This window comes from Fukomys damarensis, unplaced genomic scaffold (genome assembly GCF_012274545.1).
Source record: "Fukomys damarensis isolate Sample0158 unplaced genomic scaffold, DMR_v1.0_HiC HiC_scaffold_7, whole genome shotgun sequence".
NCBI classification, from domain to species: domain Eukaryota; kingdom Metazoa; phylum Chordata; class Mammalia; order Rodentia; family Bathyergidae; genus Fukomys; species Fukomys damarensis.
The window spans coordinates 4,413,065-4,423,637 of record NW_022900919.1 but is presented as its reverse complement, the minus strand read 5'-3'; the positions used below and the strand labels follow the sequence as shown (position 1 = coordinate 4,423,637).

Sequence of the window (10,573 nt, the reverse complement as noted above, 5' to 3'; positions counted from 1 at the left end):
CTCTCCATTTCCAGCGAGGTCCTGGGCAGCCCTGTGTCCGCAGGAGGCTCGTGTCCGGACGTTCTGCCCCGCAGGTAGCAGTACCAGGAGCTGCCTACATTTCCTGTCCTGGATTATTGAAAGTTTTACCATCTTAGTCAACAAAAGAAATCAAAACACCTTGGTGTGCTTGAGCTAATCATTCCTAAAGAACCGCGTGTCCTCCTGTCAGGGGGAGGCTGTGCACGCCTTTATTATTTTATTTTATTTTATTTTATTTTTTCGGAGTGGAAGGGGGTCTTTAATGGGAACTGTTAAACTGTCACTGTTTGGAAAAAGCCAATTGCTTCGTTTTATTTTATTTAATTAAGTTCATTGTACATTTTAGGTATACAGCATGATGGCATTCATCATTGGGAATTTGTACCTTTACGTGATGTATCTTGGTTCTTTTTTCCCCATTCCCCTGCCTCCCTTCCACCCCTCCAGCCCTTCCCATTCACAAAGGCTTTGTTTCTGAAAGTGTAAATAAAAGGCAACATGTAGAATAGATAATGTGAGTTAGGAAGATAAGGCCAAAGGGGCCGGGGAAGTAGGAAGGGTAGGGGAAGGGAAAGGAATAATTTTGAAAAAAGGAAAAAAACGGAAACAAAGTCTTTGCTGGGTTTTGACTAACTTCATAATACTGTACCTTTTCTCTTTGTGCCTTAGTTGGACCTAATATCCTTTTTTTTTTTTTTTTTTTTTTTGGTACCTGGGATCAAACTCGGATCCTGTGCTTGCAAGGCAGGCGATGGAATCACTCAGCTAAATCCTTGGCCACTGCACCTAATTTCCTTTTGAGTGTTATAAGGTGAAAAATTACATATTGATTTTCTTTCATGTTTTCTAAGATATGATTTCAGTGTTGTTGTGTTTTTTCAATTTCTGACACTGCAAGATACTCCAAGCTAATTGTGTTTATTCCCTGACCGAGCTTACTATCCTTTCTATCACCCCAGACCCACTGTGTGTGTGTGTGTGTGTGTGTGTGTGTGTGTGTGTGTGTGTGTGTGTGTGGTACTGGGGATTGAAGCCAGGGGCTTGCAACCCATGGGAAGAGCTATACCACTGACCTGCAGCCCCAGCCCTTTCCTTCATTATTTATTTACTTTCAAAGCAGCGTCTCCCTGAGTTTTCATGATCTATCTTCTGAAGTCATTCAATATTGAAGCCTGTGTGTCTGATTTATTTCACTTAACATTGTGATCTCTAAATCTTGGCTGCAGCCTGTATGTCCATTGACAGGTGAATGGATAAAGAGAACGTGCAGTTTATACACAGTGGAGTACTACTCTGCCGTAAAGAAGGATTGATGTCAGTCCTTTGTAGGGAAATAGGCTCACCTTGAGACCATAATGTTAAGGGAAAGAAATGAAACAAAGTTCTTAATTCTGCTCACGTTCCGTATCAATTTTTTTTCTTCTGTCACTTGTGCTTTCAATTTCACATATTAGAAATCATTCTAGAAGCCACTGTTTTAACAAGCTCTATAAAGTTTGGTTTCTATGTTCTCTGCAGGAAGTCTTCTAATTTTATATCATATATATTGGGGTATGATCCATTTTAAATCAATTCTAAAATCAGTTGACTCTGACTATAAGGGTTAAGTTTTGGACATTCAAGTTTATTTCACTAATCTATACATCCTAACATATGCTATTATCCCAATATCTGCAGCAAAGTTTGAAATCAAGAAGTGTGAGTCTAGCACTCCCAACTATGTTTTTGTTTTTTTCAGGACCATACAATAGGAAGTTCAGAATCAGCATGTTTATTACTTACAAAGAAGACAATTCACGTTGTGGTGCTAATTGCCTCAAATCTCTGAATTCTTTGTAAAGAGTTGGCTTAACACGAAGTCTTTTGCTTAATGAACGTGATATATTTTCAAATTTATTTAGGTACTCTTTATTTTTCTCAATATATTTATAGTTGTCAGTGCATAGATCTTGTGCTTATTTTGTTAAATTTTTGCTTAATATTTTCTCTTTGGTGCTGCTTATTCAGTTTGTTGTTTTGGAGGCATGGTTTTCCTGTTATTCAGGCTGCTCTCAAAACCTTCTGCTCAAGTCCCCTGCCCACCACCCTCCCTCCCGAGGATCTGGGATGCAGCACCAGCCACCATGCTGCCTGAGGCTTTCGAAATGCACTTGTTCCAGGAATTGGAATTTTATTCTTAATTGCTTGCTTATAGAAATACAGCTGAATATTTATATGGATCATATTTACTGAAACTTTGATGAACTCATTTGTACTTCTAATAATAATTTTTAGGATTAAAATCTAATAATAATATTTAGGATTTTTTTCAGTACACAAAATAATGTCTTTTGCAAATGGGTATAATTGGACTTGATTCTATATAGAATATAAATATACAAAATATCGAGTTCCTTATATTTATTTTCTGCCCAGTAGTCCTGACAACAGCCTCTAATGTACTGTTGACTAGAAATAGCATAAGTAGACACCTTTGTCTTATTTCTGCACTGAGGAAAAATAGATGTTCAAGATGCACATTAGGTGTGACATGAACATTTTTCTGGATGCCCTTCTTAGGTTAAGAAAATCCCCTCTGTGCCCAGTTACTGTTCTTTTGTAATGAGGAACAGGCTTTGGATTTGCCAAATATTTTCTTTTCCTCTCTGGAGATGATCGTGTAGATTGGGTTCTCTATTACTAACTGGATTGCATCCGATTTTTCTAGTGTAAACCATGTCTGATTTCCTAGCTCACATTTCCTTGGCACAACGTGCAATACATTTCATATTTCGGTGGGTTCGTTTTACTAGTATTTCCTTGAACATTTTCTTCTCTATACTTGTAAAACATATTTGTCTGAAGTGATCTTTTTTGTGATGTCTTTATTTTTAATATCAGAATAATGCAGCCTCATGGAAGCATCAGTAAGTAAGCCCAAGACCTCTTACATGTTGCCCCTTGATCTTTTTTACTTCCTGTTTCCTTCCATCTCCTCTTCTCTCTTCTTATCCTCAGATCCTTTTCACATATCCACAATTCCTATCATCTTTCTTTTAGCTTGCTCTTTAAATTATTTATGCTTGGGTTTCTCATTAAGAGAAACCATGCATATTAACTTTCTGTGTCTGATTTATTTCAGACTCCAGGTCAATCCATTTTTATACAAATAGTTGAAGTTTATTCATTATGGCTGAGTACTATTCCTTTATGTATGTATAGCAAATTGTCTTTATCCATTCATCTGGTGACAGGCATATAGGCTGTTTTCAAGATTTAGCTATTAGGGATTTACTTTTTAAGAGTTTGTGAGTGCATAGTATTAATTCTTTAAATTTCTTGAATCATTCACTAGTGGAATCACCCTGCCCTGAGCCTAAAGCTCACAACAAGCACCTCCTCCTGGATGGGGATCCTTCCCAGCTGAGCTCTCAGGCAGACCACAGCCTTAGTCATGATTGATCATTTCTGATTTCTGGCCAGAGAAACTGTGAGTAATGGTTATGAGATTTTGGATTACTGACTTGTGACAGTCATGGAAACCTGGAGAAATAAGAAGAAATCCATTGTTTAGTTTGTACTTTCAAAGGTGTTTGCATTAGGGGAAGATGAAAGACCCATGAAATTCTTTGTACTACCTTGATGCCTTCTGTAAATCTAAAATTGTTTCAAAATGATATTTTTAAAATCGCATTAATTTAATCCTGTGCCCCTGCACAAACACATTAAAAAACTCCAAGGCTTCAGGAACTAAATGGACACCCACAGAAATTATACCACAGGGGCAAACATCATTATGCACTATTCCAAACACAGTGCATAAAATAAAGCTTATATAATTGATGGAAATGATGCATACTTTTTAAAAAACAGTGGTATAAGCAATTGCTCATTTAGTGGTTAGGCTATCACAACTATGCGTCTACATGCTTTGCGTTTTATTAGTTCACTTAGTTCCCACATCATACCAACAGGCAGGCATTACTTCCCCTCCTTTGGAATTTGAGCAGAAGCTCTACAGGCAAAGAACAGAAGAACCTTTCCAGTGACTTGGTCTGCAGAGTCCTTGCTCACATCAACAAGTAGAGCATTTTTTCTGCTCTATGGAGCATACCTTGTAGGCCTAGTGTATGGCATTGCCTCTGTGGCTGCTCGTGAAGTTATTTTCCTGACAGAAACACTGGATTAAACTCTCTTTCTATAGAGATGCATACGCCACCTTGAACAGATTTTGTGAGTTCGAAGTTCAACTTTTCTTTCCTCACAGTGGATATTTCTTCCTAGAACACTTACTCAAAATCCCCTTTTCTTCATTTGCTTATGTATCCATGTGCCTGTTTTACCTCTTTTCCAATGACTTACTTCTACCTGGATGCAGTTATCGTTTTAGTCATGGGCTTTACTTCAGCCAAGAATTTTCCTTCCAGAACCTGTTCTTTTAACCACAGTACTACTCTGCAATGAAGAAAAAGGGTAAAAACTGACATAGTCACGCATGACTCCAATCTTCCCAGAGCTACCTTAAGCAAAGAAAAATATTTAAAACCTTAGAGTGTTGCTGTTGATACTTCCCGTGGGCAGAGCCACATGAGACATAAGGGAGGAAAGATGTGTCTGTGGACCGGTCAGGGCACAAGGAGTAAGCAGGTGATTTAGAACAGAGCTGAGAAGAGTCGCTTGTGGGATGGCAGGGGCAGGAAGGGTGGAGCATGGGGGAGATTAGGTGAGTGACTCTTCCCCACACCTACTCGGGCAGGCTTGATTACTCTCATTGTGGCTCGGTTCTGCATCTTCACTAAAGTTCTATGATAAAACAGCACAGAAGACACTTAAGCTTGACTCAGTCTGTCTACAGTGCCTTTCCTCACTTCCACTATGTTAGGATAGCTTGCTTTACGGGGAACATGCTTTCTTGGCTTGAATTACAACAGTTTACCTGACCCAATTGTCATGAAGTTATTTTTCTGTTAGTTTTTAAAGACAAATTGTACTGTTTCTATTTAAAGCCCCCCCCAAGCAAGATCCTGCCCAACAGAGAGAGAAAAACCCTAACCGATGCATTGCCTACAAGAACAGTGATGACAGGAAGCCCGCTACAACCTCGCTCATTCACACCTGCAAGGAGGCCGATTCTCCAAAAACCAACGGCACCCATTCTACCCTGCTGAACCTGCCATTGCCCTGGTACTCTCACACTCTCCTGTGTACCAGCCTCAAGCCCATCACCCAAGAGAGCCCCAAATTTTCTGCTCTCTGAGCTGACACACTCTCCCATACTTAAACTTCCCTCTGTAAACCACATGCACCCTCCTTCTTATGCCAACTGCCTTTTTACCCTTGACCCATCTGCACCCAGATGGAAGGAAACTCATCACATGTTGCTTAGATTTTACCTGCCTCGGTGGTCTCCCTCCTGCTCAGGTTGAACTTTACATTTGGTTGCCCATACAGGGAGGTCTTAGCTCCCCTCAAAGGAGGGTCTAAGCTCCCTACTTTGAACACCCCCAGACATCTTCAAGCCACCCTGACATCCAACCTCAGCCCTCTTCCACCCACAGCTTGCTGCTAGTCCAGGTCTCCTCGTCAGGTCAGGTAAGTGACACTTTTACTCAACCTTTTCACCCCCTCCTTCTCTGAGCCTCTCTTACCCAGGGCGCCGTGTCTGACCTGGCTTAGGTTCAAATGTGCTCAAACCCCAGTACTGGTCACATACTAGGCAGACAGGTTCCCTTGATGACCTCCTGATCTTAGGGATGCCTGATATCATCACCACCCACACTCTCAGCTTTGGGAAACCAATTGAAGGTGGTTCTTTACGTTTCCAGAAAGCCCTGGCTTCCAGTGCCAGACACAACTGTGGGGAACCTCCTTTCCTCTGTTCCCCCTTCATCCCATTGTGCTTGTGTTCTCAGAAACTTCAAACCTCTTCATATCACTCCCGACCTGAAGTCAAAACACCTCATTTGTTCTCGTAATACAGCCTGAACACAACTCAAATAAGATAACGGATCACACTGGCCCAAAAATGGCACTTTTGACTTTTCAAATCTCTGAGAACTAGACAATTATTGTCACTGGCTAAGAAAATGGCCAGAAGTCCCATATGTCCAGTCGTTTCTCGCTCTTCCCACGGTCCTCTGTCCCTGTACTTCTTGTGACCCAGCTGGACTTCTCCTCTCAACTCCTCTGTCCGCTCTCTCCCCTCCACATCCCACGGCAACGCCTCTCTGACCACTGATCCGTCCTCCCTGAATCTGCCGCTCCTGCCCTCAAACCTCATCCGGTGCCTAACCCACTTCAACCTCAACAGCCTCACTCTGTTCCTGCCTCCTCCCCACTCTGCACACCCCTTTCCATGCCCGGTTGGATCTCCATCCTCCTCACATCCAGTCCCCATTGCCCTCCAAATTCAGCCACTGGAGCTGCTGAGCTTCCTTCAGGACTTCCTACCATAACCTGCTCTGCTCCATTCCCTACTCTCTCCGCTTATCGGAAACTTCCAGCCCGCCTGCTTATCTAAAGAGACCATTTCAGCCCCTTCTCACACTCCGTTTAAACTGCAGTCGGACATTTCTTCCCTACCCTCTGCTCCTCAGCCTCTTCTTACACACACACACACACACACACACACACACACACACACACACACTCTAAGTTCCTGCTCCTTTTCCCTGTCTGATCTTTCCCAGACTAATCGGTGTTTGGGTTCCTTCTTCACAGACCCCACTAAATATGTTCAAAACTCTCAATATCTCACTCAATCTATGACTTAACCTTCCTTCTAGTGTCACCCTTCCTTTTACATTTTCCCTCAAGAAGTGAGAACAGACAGATATGGTCCCTACCTCAATCCCATTACAAAAACAGCGAAGATCGAGCTTAATTTAGAGGACAGAGCTATAGCCGTGCCTAGGACAAGCCCCCATGAGATTTCAATCACACCAATGCCCAGGGGCGAGTTCCCTAAGGCAATGATAACTCGCCTGGTTGAGGGCCTAAAGAAAGACAGCCTACATATTAGTCAGTTATAACAAATTAAAGAAAATTGCTCAAATGTGAGATAACAATCTGGCCCAGTTTATGTCTCACTTAGCCTGCACTATCAAAAAGTTTACTGCTCTAAATCCTGAAAGTCACCAGTTTGGCTCCTGGGCCAAACATTACCCCATCCCATGACCCCCTCAAGTCATGCCCACGTGCGGAAGCCCTCACTGAAAGGTGGACTGTACCAGGGTGGCCAGGCCCACCTCAGGGGTCCCTCCCAGGACCACTCACCAGGCTCAGTTGCCTTCGCCACCCTCGTCAGTTGGACCTCATATGACTGACACACCTCGGAAGTCTCTGATGCCCCTTGGATCATCACTGCCAACAAACCCGGGGTAAATCTTGCAGTGAAAGGTAAGACTGTTTCGTATCTGTTCAGTACAGAGGTGATCCATTCCACCCTCTCTTCCTTCTCAGGACAGCTAATTTTAGACTCAATTACTATTGTAAACATTGACTGCACTGTGTCCATGCCTCTCGAACCCCTCTGCTTTTATGCCAGTGCGAAAAACCCAAATGTTGGCTCATTCTTTTCTAGTCATTCCCACCTGTCCGTACCCACTCGTCCGACGAGATATTTCAATAAAACTCTCTGTCACCCTCACTGTCCCAGGCTCTGCTCCGCCCCGTCACCTCCGCACACTCCCCTCTATAAACTGCATGGGCCTCACACCAATGCTGCACCCTCCTCCTACACCGTATCTTCACCATCCTTCGACCAGCACATCTGGGACATCTCAGCCCCTCTCTTGTTCAACATCTCACGCCCTCCACATCCGCCTAAAGAAGCACCACCCTACCCTGCCCAGCCCCAATACCCGCTACCTGGTCGAGACCGCAGGGACTAATTGCCGTGATTACTTGACTTCTCAAATATAACCTCCTGATTCCCACCAGCTCCCCACTCAACACCGCCATCCTTGCTCTCTATAAGTCTGATCAATGACACCACCGCCATCGACCAGATTCTCCACCCCATTCATCCTTCAGTCAGAAACCCATACACGCTCTCCTCCTCTAGTCCCTCACCCACCACCCGCTACTCAGTCCTTGCCCTGAAAGATGCTTCCTTTACCATCCCTCTATACCCTGACTCGGAGCCCCTTTTCACTTTCACGTGGATGGACGCAGACACCCGCTAATCACAGCAGCTCACTGGACAGTCCTGCCCAAGGCTTTCAAGGTAACCCTCACTAATTCAACCAAGCCCAGCCCAGGATCTCCTGTCCTTTTACCCTACCACTTCCTGTTTAGTACAATATATACCTGTCGCTGTCTCCTCCGCGGCAGCCCTTCTTCAGTGTGCTCTCAGCAAGACACTCCCTGGGGCAACACCTAGAAGAGAGGGATAGGGACCTGCTGTCAGACCCCCATCTTGGCCCCTCCCCTCGCTGGGAGGGCCTGCTCCGAATCCCAAGTGCTCCTCACCTTCGTCAGCCTCACCCACATTTCCAGAAAATAAATGTCCCGCTCGAAAGTTCTTCACCACTGACCTTTCTCGGGCTCATTCGCTCAGATCCCTCTGCCCTGGACTGAATGCCTGCTTTCCCCATCCCTAAATTAACTCCCCAGTTTGAGACTGGACTCACTGGACTCCCCATCACTGGATCAACTCACTGGAGACTGTCTACTACTGCCTAGAAGAATTGTCCTTTCGGGACCCTTACCTATTGCTCCTCAGACAAAGTACACCTGCTCCCCGTTTCCTCTTGCTGAGCCTCTCCACACCACCCGCATAGGCACCGCTGCACTCACTCACCTCCTGCCCTTGCCTCTTCCCGCTCACCCCTTACATTTGCATTCGTCTCTGGTGTCGCCTCCATCACCCCACTTAACAGAAACAAAACCCTATAGTGCCTCCTGCTAGCCATATTCCTTCTCCTGTCAGGAGTTATACTCCTTTCTCTTTCTCCTCTTAAACACCACCAGGATGTGCAGATACACCTCCCACACTCCAAGTACACAGCTTCTCTTTGTCTTTCCCTTCTTATCTCCACCTCCTCCCCGAATGGACTAATTATCATCCTGTCTTGTGTCTTGCACCCCAAGTCCCAAAACAACATACAAGTCACTACCGTGACAGTCCCGGGCTGTGAGATAGGAGCAGACCCCACAAAACTCTCAAACTGTCCAAGTTGCCTTCCTACTTGAATCAGATTGTAAACTTGGCCTACTCCCTGCTAAACCAATTCCAAGCCTCACTGCCAAAAGACTGCTGGATCTGTCTCTCAGTGTCCACCTCACTGACTGAGGGTCTTCTGCCTAAATATATCCAGGAACTTCTGGCTTTCTGAGGCCTCTGCCTGCTGATGCCTGCAAACAAACTAGATGGGCACGTGTACTCTGGTATTCCTGTCTCCCAAAATAGATGTGGTCCCCAAACAATCTGACCTTCCAATTCCAGTCCTGACCCCTCTCCAGAGGGAACAAGAAAGAGCTCCAATTCTCACAACCCTCCAAGTGTGTGTGGAATCTCCAAAGGAGTGAGAACGAGTTGCGGGAATGGCAATCTCAACTGTAGCCTGTCACAACTTTCCCAACAGCTGCCCAAAAGACTGAAGAATCTCCGACTCAGTCCTGGCCTTACTGAAAGAGGTAGACTCCCTGGCAGGAGTGGAAGCCCAGAAGCAGTGTGCCCTGGATTTTTTACTGCAAAAAAGGAAGGCATCTATGTCTTCTTGGGAGAAGAATGCTGTTTTAATCAAACAGGTCCGTGGTCCTCCTCCAGACAATACAAGAGCTCTGAGAATGAGCACCAGGCTCAAAAAACAGTCTGAGATGGGGGAATTATCAATGATTGGCGAGGCATCCTTCGAACAGGGTGAGTATCCTGGCCCCTCCCTATGTGGGGACCCCTAGTCCCAATCTTTCTTGTACTACTGTTTGGACCCTGTGTAATCAAAATTTTAACCTATTTCACCCAGAAATGTTTCTGATCCATAACATCCAAGCAACTCCTTCTGACCACCTGGTACGCCACCCTCCCCTAGCAGCTTCAGGCCAAGCCATAAAGACTTGCCCCCCCCCCACTTTTTTTCTTTTCTATCCACAGGATGCCAGCACTGCCCCTGTCCTGCTCAAAGAAGTCCTGAGAAGTTATGCACCTTTTCCCTTTCTTTTATAGCACAACAGGCAGGAATGGCAGGACCCCAAGTGAGAGCCCTGCCCAACTGAGAGGCAACAAACCTCGACAGACTCATTGCCTGCAAGAACAGCAATGGCTGGAAGCCAGCTACCACCTCGCTCATTCACAGCACGGAGACCGATTCTCTGAAAGAGCACAGGTCACTTGTTGTACCTTGCTGTACTGCCATCACCCTGCTGCTCTCACCCCATCCTGTTCATCAGCCTCAGGCCTATTACTCCAAAGACCCCAAAACTTTCCACTCTCCAAGGTGGCACCCCCCCACCTAAACTCCCCTCTAAACCGCACGCACCCTCCTTCCTATGCCAACCACCTTTGCGTCCTTGGACCATCTGCACCCAGATGGCAATAAACTCATTGCGGTTTGCTTAGATTTTGCCTGCC

General features: G+C 45.0%; 1 long non-coding RNA gene across 1 annotated transcript; it reads left to right on the top strand.

Annotated features, from left to right (window-relative positions):
* The first annotated feature begins 740 nt into the window (after positions 1-740).
* LOC104872071 lies at positions 741-10,573 on the top strand. The gene is made up of 5 exons (XR_004516167.1): positions 741-832; positions 3,356-3,490; positions 5,007-5,592; positions 9,588-9,865; positions 10,169-10,573. It is a non-coding gene; the product is annotated as an uncharacterized LOC104872071 (long non-coding RNA).